At 43.0% G+C, this 13,849-nt stretch overlaps 1 long non-coding RNA gene across 1 annotated transcript in view; it reads right to left on the bottom strand.

The window, feature by feature from the left end:
• Positions 1–1,476: 1,476 nt before the first annotated feature.
• The window catches only part of LOC108512889 (uncharacterized), a 23,581-nt gene continuing 11,208 nt past the window's right edge, over positions 1,477–13,849 (bottom strand). Inside the window, exon 3 of the long non-coding RNA XR_001880737.1 lies at positions 1,477–1,596. This is a non-coding gene — a long non-coding RNA (uncharacterized LOC108512889). The remainder of the gene's footprint in view (positions 1,597–13,849) is intronic.

The following is a 13,849-nucleotide window of genomic DNA, read 5'->3' as shown; positions in this document are numbered from 1 at the left end:
CAAATGATCTACAGATTTAATGCAATCCATATCAAATTTCAACAGGTATTTTCTTACAGAAATGGGAAGGCTAATCCTCAATTTTTTTTTTAGTCTTCAAATTTATATGAAACTACAAGGGGCCATGAATAACTAACACAATCTTGAAAAGATGAAGAAAGTTGGAGGTCATTTTCTCAATTTCTAAAATTACTATAAAGGTACAAAAATCAAAACAGTGCGGTACTGGCATAAGTATAGACATATAGATGAATGAAATAAAATTGAAAGGCCAGAAATGAATGCAGCCATCTGTGGCTAACTGATTTTTGATAAGGGTGTTAAAACCATTCACTGGGGGAAAGAATAGTCTTTTCAACATATGGTGCCAGGACAATTGAACTTCTACATGAAAGAATAAAGTTGGATCCTTATCTGACACCATGTACAAAAATCAAGTCAAAATGTATCAACCTTGTTTGCACAAGTTACTAAAATTTTTAAAAATAGCAACCTGGGCAGGTCACAGAGGCTCACACCTGTAATCCCAGCACTTTGGGAGGCAGAGGTGGGCGGGTCACGAAGTCAGGAGATTGAGACCATCCTGGCTAACACAGTGAAACCTCATCTCTATTGAAATTACAAAAAATTAGCCAGGTGTGGTGGCATGCGCCTGTATTCCCAGCTGCTTGGGAGGCTGAGGCAGGAGAATGGCTTGAACCTGGGAGGTGGAGGTTGCAGTGAGCCGAGATCACGCCATTACACTCCAGCCTGGGTGACAGACGGAGGCTCCGTCTCAAAAACAACAGCAAAAACAAAAAAGTGTCAACCTAAAAAAAAAAATAAAAATGGAAAAACATAAAAAAAAAAAAACAAACACACCCACGTGAAAATCTTCATAATCTAGTATTTGACAATGGATCCTTGGAAAGGACACCAAAAGTAACAACAACAACAACAAAAAAAAAACAGGTAAGTTGGATTTCATGAAAATTTAAAACTTTTATGTATCAGAAAACATTATGGTTCGGGTGCGGTGGCTCAAACCTGTAATCCTAGCACTTTGGGAGGCTGAGGCGGGTGGATCACTTGAGACCAGTCTGGCTAACATGGTGAAACCCCGTCTCTACTAAAAATACAGAAATTAGCCAGGTGTGTGGGCATGTGTCTGTAGTCCCAGCTACTTGAGAAGCTGAGGCAGGAGGATCACTTGAAGCCAGGAGGAGGAGGTTTCAGTGAGCTAAGATCGTAACACTGCACTCCAGCCTGGGCGACAGAGCAAGACCCTGCTTCACAAAAACAAACAAACTAAAGCAAACAAACAAAAAGCCATTATGAAGAAACAGAAAAGACAAGCTACAAAATAGGAGGAAATAGTTTCAAATTTTATGTGATAAGGAGTTAGTATCCAAAATATACAAAGAATTGCTACAGCTCAGCAACAAAAAGATGAATAACCTGAGTCCATTTTGTGCTGCTATAACGGAATACCTGAGTATAGGTAATTTATGAAGAACAGAAATGTATTGGCGTACACTTGTGGAGGCTGCGAAGTCCAAGATTAAGAAACTAGCATCTAGTGAGGGCTATCTTGCTGTGTCATCACGTAGTGGAAGTCTAGAGGGCAAGAGAGGGTGAGAGAGAGAAAAGGGGACCAAACTTGCTGTTTTATAATGAATCTTTTCCCACAATAACAAACCCACTCCTGTGTTAATACACTTCATAACCTAATCACCTCTCATTAGGCCCCACCTCCCACCTCCCAATTGTTGCATTGGGGAGTAAGTTCCAACACACTTTTGGAGGGATACATTCAAACCATAGCACAAGCCAATTTTACAAATGGATGAAGTACTTGAATAGACATTTCTTCAAAGAAGATATAACATATTAAATAAGCAAATAAAATATGCTCAACATTTTTGGTCATTAGGAAAATGCAAAACAAAACCACAATGAGCTACCACTTCACAACCATTAGAATGGCTATAACCCAAAAAGAGTGGAGTATTGGTGAGGACATAGAGAAATTGGAGCTTCTGTGAACTGTTGGTGGGAATATTAAACGGTACAGGCACTTTGGAAAACAGAGATATTGATACACCCATGTTCACAGCAGCATTGTTCACAATAGCTGAAAGGGAGGAGCAACCCAAGTGTCCATCAAAGTTTGAATGAAATACACTAAACATACAATGGAATATTATTCAGCCTTAAAAGGGAAGGAAATTTTGACACAAGCTGCAACATGGATGAAGCTTGAGGACATTATGCTAAGTGAAATAAAGCAGTCACAGAAATACTGATACTGGCCAGGCACAGTGGCTCATGCCTGTAATCCCCGCACTTTGGGAGGCTGAGGTGGGTGGATCACCTGAGGTCAGAAAGTTTGAGACCAGCCGGGGCAACATGGTGAAACTCCATCTCTACTAAAAATACAAAAATTAGCTAGGCATGGTGGCACGCACCTGTAATCCCAGCTACTTGGGAGGCTGAGGCAGAATCACTTGAACCTGGGAGGCAGAGGTAGCAGTGAGCCAAGATTGTACCACTGCACTCCAGTCGGGATGAGACAGCAGGACTCGAAAGAAGGAAGGAAGGAAGGAAGGAAGGAAGGAAGGAAGGAAGGAAGGAAGGAAGGAAGGAAGGAAGGAAGGAAGGGGAAGAAAAGGAAGGAAAGGAAGGAAGGAGAAAGAAAGAAAGAGTGAGAGAGAGCGAGAGAGAGAAAGGAAGGAAGGAAGGTAGGAAGGAAGGGAGGGAGGGAGGGAAAGAAACTGTATGACGTAACTTGTATGAGGTACCTGAAGTAGTCAAATTCATTGAGACAGAAAGAAAAATTATGGTTTCCCTAGGGCTGGTGGAAGGGCAAAATGAGGAGTTGTTGTTTAATGGGTACAGAGTTTTAATTTTGCAAGATGAAAAGAGTTCTGGGGATTGATTACACAACAATGTGAATATGCTTAACACTACTGAATTGTAAATCTACGAATTGTTAAAATGGTAAATTTTATGCTATGTGTATTTGTTTTTGAGGAGTCTCACTCTGTCACCCAGGCTAGAGTGCAGTGGTATGTTATGTATATTTTGCTACAGTTAAAAATAAACAAGCATTAAAAGCTTTAAAAAAGAATAGAAAGTAAATGTTGAAAAGTTGTGGGGAAATTCTAAGTTTCATACACTGTTGATGAGAATGCAAAATGGTGTAGATGCTATGCGAAGCAGTTTGGCAGTTCCTCAAAAAGCTAAACATAGAATTACCATATGACCCAGCAATTCCACTCCTAGGTATACACCCAAAAGAATTTAAAACAGGTATTCAAACAGATACCTGTATGCCAGTGTTCACTGCAACATTATTCACAATAGCCAAAATGTGGAAACAACTCATATGTCCGTCAACAGATCAATGGATAAATAAAATATGGTATATACATACAGTGGAATATTATTCAGTTGTTAAAAGGAATGAAGTTCTTATATATGCTGTAATGTGAATGAGCCTTGAAAACATTGTTAATGAAATAAGCCAAAAACAAAAGGACAAATATTATATAAAGACACTTATATGAAATATTCAAAATAGGCAAATTCACAGAGACAGAAAGTAGATTAGAGGTTACCAGGGACAGGAGGGAGGCAGGGAGTAGGAAGTTATTGCTTAATGGTTACAGAGTTTCCGTTTGGTATGATGAAAAAGTTTCAGAAATAGATAAGTGGTGATGGTTGCACAACACTGTGAATGTAATTAAAGCCACTGAATTGAACACTTGAAAATGGTTAAGTTGGAAAATTTTGTGATATGTATTTTGCCACAGTTAAAAAAAGTACCAAAAAGAAAAAAATGGTAATAACAGCTATGATAAATATTACTCTTATGGCTATAATCTATTGTAACCATTTATGAAGTACCTACTCCATGCTAGGTCTAGGTACCAGAAAAATAGTAGTGAAGAACATTCTAGTGAGAGGAGACAGACAATATACACACAAATAAGGAGTCAGGAAATCTACTTTTTTTTTTTTTAGGCAGAGTCTTGCTCTGTCACCCAGGCTGGAGTGCAGTGGCACGATCTCAGCTCGTTGAAACCTCTGCCTCCCGGGTTCAAGCGATTCTCCTGCCTCAGCCTCCCCAGTAGCTGGGACTACAGGTGCATGCCACCACACCCGGCTAATTTTTTGTATTTTTAGTTTCACCGTGTTAGCCAGGATGGTCTTGATCTCCTGACCTCGTGATCCGCCCACCTCGGCCTCCCGAAGTGCTAGGATTAGAGATGTGAGCCACTGCGCCTGGCCAGGAAATCTACTCTTTAACCTTAATACTATGGCCGTGGGACTATGTGGCTTCTGTTCTCCATGACCACTTGCTGAGCCCCGGCTTGGGTCAAGCCCTAGAGACTAGGTTGTAGAGCTACGTGCTTTATATGTGATCAAGTTCACAGCAATGGGCATTTCCCGTACAAGCAGTCTCTGCTCCTCCCTTTCCTCTGCTCTTTAGGAGGTCAATTTTGCCTTGTTCTGGGCAGGCCTGAGCCTTAAACTCAAGAGCTGCCTTGGAATGATGGAGCCCAGGGTAGGCATGGAAACCCTATATACCTTTGCATTCTTGACTCAATTCCTTGAGTGCATAGAGAGTTCTTGGCATCTTCCCCTGCTTTTTGCCCAGGCCTGTCTGAATGGCTTTCAAGCCATCTCTTCCCTTCCTTACTCCCCACCAACCCCTTCAGGGACTTTGTATCTATAGCTCCAGGGCTCTCAACATAATGAGAGCCCTAGATCTATAAATATAATAAAAAATAAAATACAAATAAAAAAAATAATGAGCTAATACAAGCCCCAGTTAAGTTATCAATTGACTATTTGGTGTTGAGCAGGCAAAACCAAACCAACAAGTCATTTATTCTTCAGTTTGGTAAACATTTAATGAGCTCTGTCTCAGGTGTTGGCAATTTCACTTCACAACCAGAATCATGGTATTAACCATTTCTTGAGCACCTATTGTGAGCAGGACAATTCTCATGGATTAACTCACTGAATTTTTATACAACCCTGTATGTGGGTGGGGCTTATCCCTTTTATCAGCAGAGAAGTTGAGGTTCAGAGAGACATGGCTGAGGTTACTGAGAATGCCTGGTACACTTAGACCATTCCAAAGCTCTTGTTTACTCCACACAGATAGCATGCCATGTACTCTGCCAACACCTCACCTCAATGTTCCCCTATAACCGTCAGCACACACTGCATGCTTAGCCCCTTTTTCCTCTTACACATCTCACATATAAAATCTCCCTGATACACACTACCTATATCTTGTGTTTCTTGCATTCCACACAAAAACTGAAATGCACATCCAGACTGACTTTACAAGGACACTGACACCCACAACTTTCCCTCCCCTGACACTTCGCATACACACACACACACACGCACACGCACACACCTTGCATACACATATTCCTGCATAGACCTTGCATAAATAAGCCCTGCCTTCCACCCACCCACTCAGGTATGAACACATCTCCTAGAAATACACAGTCACAGCTGTGTTCTAGCAACAAAACTGGGTACAGAGATTCTTCACTCATCCTGCCTCATGCTCCTCCCTTTCTCCTCCTCTCCCAGGCCTGCCCTGTCTCCATGCAAAACTGTCTTCATTTAACTCACACACAGTCTCCTACCCACTGACAGGCTCTGTCTAGCCCATATCCAAAGATTGTAAATCCCTGCCACCCCCTTTCCTTGTTTGTCTGCCCCACACTGTGGCATTTGGAATCACTTCGCAGAGGTGACTACACAGACAGAGTTTTGCTCTGCACCTCAGGGAAGGGCAGTCTGGTAGGGCTATGCCCCTTTCCACCTGCTGTTGCACCCTGCCTCCCTTTCAGTGTTGAAGATATTTCCTTATATCTTTTTATTTCTTAATTTTAATTGAGACAGAGTCTTGAACTCCTAGGCTCAAGTGATCCTCCTGCCTCAACCTCCTGAGTAGCAACAATTACACACATGTGTCACCAGGCCCAGTGACTTTTCCTTATATTTGCCTTTATGGTGGGAGAGGTTGAGCCCCGGAACCATGTCCCCCGCCTCCTGTCTTTCAAACATTTAGCTCAGAATAGGGCGGAATTGGAAGTGAGGGCAGGAAATGGTCCGGAATAGCAAAGACCTCCTGGGTTCACATAAAGGTGTGGAAACAGGACCTTACCCAAGAACCCAGGCTTAAGATTGACAATTAGGTACTTGTTTTGTAGCTACCACCACTGGTCTCCTTCCCAAAGTTAACTCTCAGTGCCTTATTCTATGATATCCTGAATACAAGGGTGCCAGGGTCTTTCTTCACTGCTAATGTGCCTTTGGCTGACTCCTTCCCTGACCCTGTGTCTCTATTTTCCCAATGTGTCAAAGAAAACCCAGTTATGAGGTCTACTCTATCACCATAAGGAATGGAGACTACATCAGGGTTATAACAGGCCTGGTGTAGGCTGGGAGCTTTCTCCATGGCTTCATTTCCTCAAGATCTCCCTCTGGGTCAGGCGCCCTGCAGGAGTTCCTTTGTATCTTTTTAGGGCCAGAACTGACTTGTCAAAAGCAGTATGTTGTAGTGTGATGAGTAAGCTGGCAAGCTTTGTGGTCAAACTACATGCACTTGACTGCTTGCTATTTAACCTAAGGCAAGTTGCTAAACCTCTCTGACCTCAGTTTCTCTGTCTTAGAAATGGGGCTAGTGATATCTCTCTCACAGGGTTGTTTCACGGATTAAATGAAAAGATGTCTAAAGTACCTGGTCAATTGAAAATATTCAATAGATGTTTGTTGAATAAATGAATAAACTAAGTAATACGGTTATACTCAGGCTTAAGATCACAGATCCAATAAATATCAAATATAATTACTGCCACTCAGTGTGTGTCCCACTGGAATGTAAGCTCCATGAAGGCAAGTCATTTATGTCTGTTTTGTACCTCAAGCTCCTAGAATAGTAACTTGCAAATAGTGAGTGTTTGATAAATATTTTTGTATGAATGAATAAACAAATAAATTAATACTATATTGCAGCTACTGTGTTAGGCATATGGGATAGAATTCTACGACGGACTGTCCCTATTCTCATGGAGGTTACAATCTAGTAATTAAATTGACCATCAGGCTGGATGCAGTGGCTCATACCTGTAATCCTAGCACTTTGAGAGGCCAAGGCAGGAGAATTGCTTGAGTTCAGGAGTTTGAAACTAGCCTGGCCAACATGGCAAAACCTCATCTACTAAAAATACAAAAATTAGCTGGGCATGGTGGCACACGCCTGTAGTCCCAGCTACCCAGGAGGCTGAGGCAGGAAAATCGCTTGAACCTGGAAGGTGGAGACTGCAGTGAGTCGAGATTGTACCACCATACTTCAGTCTGGGGAACAGAGCAAGACTCTGTCTCAAAACATAAAAACAAACAAACAAACAAAGACTCGGTATGGCGGTGCATACTTGTAGACCCAGTCACTCGGGAAGCTGAGGTGGGAGAATCGCTTGAGCCTGGGAGGTCAAGGCTGCAGTGAGCTGTGGTCACGCCGCTGCACTCCAGCATGGGTGACAGAGCAAGCTCCTGTCTCAAAAATCGATTAATCAATTAATTAAATTAACGATTGAACCTAGGCTTAACACTGTGAAGGAGAATGACGGAATGTTGTGAGAGTGACACACAGAAGGAATTTCTTAGTCTGGGATATGGAAAAGAGTCTCTCAGAGCCAGTGAGTATCTGAGTTGATGCCTGAGGAAGGAGTGAATCAGGTGATAAGTAAGGAGAGGAGGTGGTGACGGGTTTGAGCTGTTCATATACCGGAAAAATGATCAGAGTGGCTGAGTTGTGGTGAGAAAAGGAGTGAGTAGTAGGAGAAGGAGTTGGAGAAATTTGCAGAGACTAGATCATGTAGGACCTTGTGGGCTATGGCAAAACACTGGGCTTTTGGTCCTCATGTGATGGAAAGACACTGGAGAGTTTCATGCAGGGGATTAGCATGATCTATGTTTTACAAAGATTCTTCTGGATTTATTGTAAAGAAGGGGTTGTAGGGGGCAAGGGTGGAAGCCAGGAGACCTGTAAGGAGGTTAGGGCAAGTCATCCAGTTGACAGATGATAGGGACTTGAACTGGACTTTTGGGAAGTAAATGAGGAGAGAGGTGGATGTGTTAGGGATATATTCTGAGTGTAGCGGGACTTGCTAATAAGCTGAATGGTTAGGGGTAATAAGAAAGAGGAGGCAAACCTAAGTCTTAGATTTCTGACTTGCTACCTGGGTGGATGGTGGTGTCGTTTCTTTGGCGGGAAAGATTGCGATGGAACAAGCTTTGGAGTGGCAATGTTCTGTTTTGGCTGTCTTTGATTTACCAGTGGTAAATGGAGAATTTACCAAATGGTAATATACCACATGGAGATGTCAAACCAAATAGAGATGTCAAATTATCAAATGGTAATTTATCACATGGAGATGTCAAACCTTAATCTGGAACCCAGGACAGAGGCTGAGGCATCTTTAAGGGGATTGTAAGTCCTGAGCATGCTGGAGGAGCCATGGGCTAGTTGTGAACAGAGGAATGACGTAAACCGACTTTTGTTTTTAACATGATCACTCTGAATGCTGGGTTGAGCACTGACTGTAGGGAGGTAAGTATGGAAGCAGGGAGACCAGGAAGGAGGCCACTTCAGTCATATAAGTGAAATGTGATGGTGGCTTAGACCAGGGTAGTGGTGGTGGAGGTGGGCAGAAGAGGTTAGGTTCAGGATAAATTTTGAAAAGAGCCAATGGACCTTGATAATAGATTGAATATGAGAGGTGAAGGACATGGAGGAGTTAGAGATGATCCCCAGGTTCTGGGTTTGTCCAATTATGTTGATAGTGGAGCCATTCACTGAGGTAGAGACCACTAAAGAAGAGCAGGTTTGGGGGAAAGATGCTTAGTTCAATCCCTTTCTCTGCCCTTCTTGCTCCCTATGCTTATTTCTGATCTGCTGCCACCTTCAAAAGGAGCCTATTCCTTCTACCTGAAATCCATTATCAGAGAATCCCTCCTTTATGTTGATGCATAGTGTTTCCTAACCTCTATTAACACTGCACACTTTCTCTGTGGGATGACATGAATTCCTGTGGCTTCAATTGCCATCTTTATGCTGATGATTTCAAATATTCGATCTCTAACCCTGCACTCTTCTTTGAGCTTGAAACCCACATGGCCAACCATCTACTGGCTATCTCCCTGTGGACATCCCATGTGCACTACAACCCTACCATGAACCAAACTTTCATATTGCTCCCTGGACATCTGTCCTCTGCTCCAGTGCATGATATAGAGTAGTTGTTAAGACATTGGGTTCTAAAACCAGCCTGCCTTGGCTTATATCCTGGCTCTGCAACTTACTAGTCACTTCAGCTTTCTGTGCCTCATTCCCTTACCTGCAAAATGGGAATGATGGTAATAGTACCTAAGCCTACCTCATAAAGTTGTTGTAAGAATCAAATGAATTAATCTATGTAAAGCACGTAAAACAGTTGCCTGGCACATAAGTAAGTACTTAATTACCTATTAATTTTACTATGATAATGGTGATGATAATAGTGATAATAATGATCTCTCAAATACGTCCTCTTCTGTCCCTCTTGACTGTGACTACCATATTGTAGGCTCCCTTTTTGCCTGGATCACAAGAGCCTACTAACATAGCTGAATTTGAATATAATGGTAGATGTGTCATGCACAGTGCTGGGTACTGCAATGACATAAAAGTTTATTAGATATGGTTCTTATCCTTCTGAAGTCTGAAGAAGCACTAAGCCTAGAACCATCCTGTCCAACATGGTAGCCATTAGCTTCAACTGGCTATTAAATTTTAACTTTAGATTTATTAAAATAAATTATTATTAGAAATGAAATTGCTTAGTCATACTAATCACATTTCAAGTGCTCAGCTGCTTGAGGTCAGACTACTTAGATGCATATCCTGGATCTCTCATTTCCAGCTGTGTGACCTTAGGCAAGTTACCTAACCTATCTGAGCCTGTCTTTCATCTATTAAATGGACCTAATAATAGTACATACTACCCCTACTACCGACCTTACAGGGCTGCTGTAAAGATAAAATGAGTTAACATTTGTAAAGTGTTTTAGTTGTGGTTCTGGAATTCATTTTCTTTTCTTTTTCCTTTTCTTTTTTTTTGATGGAGTTTTGCTCTTGTCATTCTAGGTTGAAGTGCAGTGGCATGATCTCAGCTTGCTGCAACCTACACCTGCCAACTTCAAGCTGTTCTCCTGCCTCGGCCTCCTGAGTAGCTGGGATTACAGGCACCCACCACCACGCCCCAATAGTTTTTGTATTTTTAGTAGAGACGAGGTTTCACCATGTTGGCCAGGCTGGTCTCGAACTCCTGATGTCAGGTGATCCACCCACCTTCGCCTCCCCAAGTGCTGGGATTACAGGTGTGAGCCACTGCACCTGACCTGAAATTCACTTTCTGTGTAATCTTGAGCACGTTGTTTCCCATCCCAGGCCTCAGTAGGAGTGATCAGACTCCTGTATATGGTCTCTAAGGTCCCACCAGTTATAGTAGTCTTTAAGAGAAAGGAGCCTGTTTCAGATGGCATAAAGGAGCTGAGATAGAAATGAACATGACACATCTGAGGCACGGTAATTAGAACTGCCATTTATCAAATGTTAACTCTGTACTGGGCACCATGCATACATTATTTCATTTAATTCTCACAACAGCCCTGTGAGGTAGAATTTATCTTCATTTTGTCAATAAAGAAGCTAAAACTAGAGAAATAGCACTTTGGAAAAGCAAAGCCACTGCCCACTGTCATACAGCCAATAGTGAATGGTAAGGTACCCACTCAAATCCAGGTCTGCCTGACACCAAGACGAAACTCGAAGCCACCCTGCCACACCATCTAGGAGGCTTGATGAGAGAGAGTGGAGCTGGAGAGCCTTCCTCCATAATTAAATCGGAGTCACTTCAATATAATTATGAAGGAAGTATGGGAGGGGAAAGACTGGAATCAGGGAGACCCATTAAAAGACTGTTGCATGCAAATGGGAAATGATGGGTGTTCCTGAACTGGGGCAGCAGCCTTGGGGATGAAGAGATGGTAACAGATGGAGGACATCCTACTGTTGCTCTCTGTCACTCTATCATTAATTCCGTGAGGGCAAGAACTCTTTTTTATCTTTGTATCTCACCCACTACCTGTGTTCTCTCCCCACACACACACAGACAGCACAACATAGCACTTTGCACACAAATCCGCTGTTGGTTAAAACGGATTCAATTAGATTTAATTAACAAGATTTGGTAACTGATTAGATCGGAAGAGAATACAAGATAGCTTCCAAGTTTAGAACTTGGGTCTTTGGAAGAATTTTGAAGTTGCTTTCCACGGAGCAGTAGAATGCTCAGAGTAGGCCCTAACTGTCTTGCTTCCCTACCCTAAGATCTATTATTGGCAGGGGCCTAGCTAGGGTAAAGCTGGCCTTCCCTCCCAAGCATCTGACATTCTGGGTTGGGAAGGAGGCTCTTTCTTCTTGGGCCTCCTTTCCACTTTCCCTAGCCTGAGCAATGAGTCCCTCTTCATAGTATTTGAATCAGAGGAAACAGATAGACTGAGGAAGTGAAGAAAAAACAGGCTGCCTGAGCTCTGAGAGCCAATGTAAACACTCAGTGGTTTCCTGTTGTTGCAGCCCAAAGCGTCCCATGACATCATTCCTGGCCTTTCCAGAACACACTGGTTCAGCCCACCCTGTCAACCTGCCAGGGCTGAGTGGCAGTCACCTCCCTTCCCCACCAGGGTTAGATCCTCCAGAAGTGGGGAACCTCTCCAAGCCAACCATTTCCCACCTGCCCAGCCAGCCACCTTGGCCTTTCTAGCCCTATTAGGCATTTAGAGGCTGTGGGCTGGACACGCTGTCCCACTTTCCAGGGGCCCAATGGCTTTTGGGTCAGAGAATGATTTCCCAAACCGGAAAAGTTATTCTACTTCTTTTAATGGAGATTTGGGGTCAGGGGAGAGGGAGGAAGGTGTGACACACAGCTTCTGAGACAGGCCCCAACTGCTTCCTCCCCTCCTCACCCCACCCAAGGGCCTACAGGTTTATGTTCTCAGTGTTGGTCACAGATTCCTAGAAGCAGAACTAGAAAGGCCCTCTGAATACCTTGTAGCCTAATCTTCACACAGTGCAGATGAGAGCACTGAGGCCCGGAGGGGTAAAGAGACTAGACCCAATCACACATTGGTCAGAGCCGTATAAGCCCTCTACTGCCAGAGGTCTGAACCTGAGCTATCACAAGGCAGGATGACATTGTTGCAAGAGTTCTTGACAGGAAATCCAGAAACCAGGATTCAAGTTCAAATTCCTCTGTGAGATCTTGAATAAATTTCTCCTTCTCTCTGGGTTTTGGTTTCGACAGCTATAATTCAATTTCAAGGCAATAAATACTTATTGAGAGCCTACTGTTCTTGGTAGAGCTGACGGCTCTTGAGAATGAGAAGAAGGCATGATAAGAACACTCACCATTTCACAGGCTGGAATGGAAAGAAATGGTCTAAATTCTATAAGAGACCTTAAGCCTATGTGGACTACATATCTATGTCTCTGGGCAGAATCAAACCATAATCAGAGTTGTGGGGTCCTTTAAGGCTGCATTCCCCTCCCTATTCCCTTCACAAGGCAGCAGAGAGTTCTTAATGGGCCAGAGTTTTGTTTGCAAAAAAGATTCCCAGTTCCACTTCTCATTTAGCTGGGTAGATCTGCATAGAGAGGTGGCAAGGTTCTAAATTATTGTCTGGAAAATCAAGCCAAACACATTATGGTAATTCCTGTAGCCAGCAGTAATAGGATTTCAAGCTGTAGCTATGCCACAGAGCACAGGCAATTCGGAATAGCTCTTTTAGCCAATCAAATCCACCACAGCCTAGCTTAGCAAACAGAATTTAGAAGCACGTTTGGGAGCAAAGATGCTTATTCCTGCACTTTAAGATGCATGAAGCAATGTGAAGTCATTCCTTTAGCCAATCAGTTTAACCACAGCATGGATTAGGTGAAACACGCACAGAGCAAGGTACAGACGCATTTAGACGCCTGGAGACGTACATCCATACACAGATGCATATGCAGGAGGTTGCTCACGCACTTTGGGAGACACACAAACTCTCAGAGCAGCCGATGGAAAATTTTAAAAAGACACACACACACACACACACAAACACACACTCCAACCATAAGCTAGGAAAAGACAGCCACCTGTCTGGAGTTTTGGGTGGCTGCTTTTGGCCCTCTGCTCATCTCTCTCCTTATTCCCCAACAATGGTACTAATTCAGATCCTATGTTTTCTCCAAAGGAACCTTAGAAAGCCACCCCCAAAACCACTGCATCTATACCCACTCCCACCACGCCACATCAGATTCTTATTACTTATCTGTCACCTGAACTATAGCAAAGATCTTCTGTTACGGCTCCCTGATGTCAGTATCTTTTCTCCAATCCATCCTCCATCAGGCTGACTGGCAGAGGGAATCTTCCTAGAACTCAACCCTCTTCTTACAGCATCCCTGCTCAAAAGCCTCCCTTTCCTCCTCACTGTCATCACAAGCCAACCCAGACACCTGTCACTCATGGGGTGACCAAAATCTGGGACCCCTTTTTCATGCCCTCTGCCCTCCAGAAGGCAGATGACACCTTGCTCAGCCGCCAATTCATGTCCTCCTCAAGCACTCCTACCCGCTGTGCTATTACCTTGAACTAGAACCACCCGCTTCTGCACCTATCAAAATCTTACCTACTTTGAATTTTTTTTTTTTTTTTTTTTTTTTTTTTTTTTTTTTTTTTTAAATTTGGTT

Source organism: Rhinopithecus bieti, unplaced genomic scaffold (genome assembly GCF_001698545.2).
Source record: "Rhinopithecus bieti isolate Rb0 unplaced genomic scaffold, ASM169854v2 scaffold_31518, whole genome shotgun sequence".
Classification (NCBI taxonomy): Eukaryota; Metazoa; Chordata; class Mammalia; order Primates; family Cercopithecidae; genus Rhinopithecus; species Rhinopithecus bieti.
The sequence above is the reverse complement of the archived record's forward strand: the minus strand, read 5'-3'. Positions and strand labels throughout refer to the sequence as shown.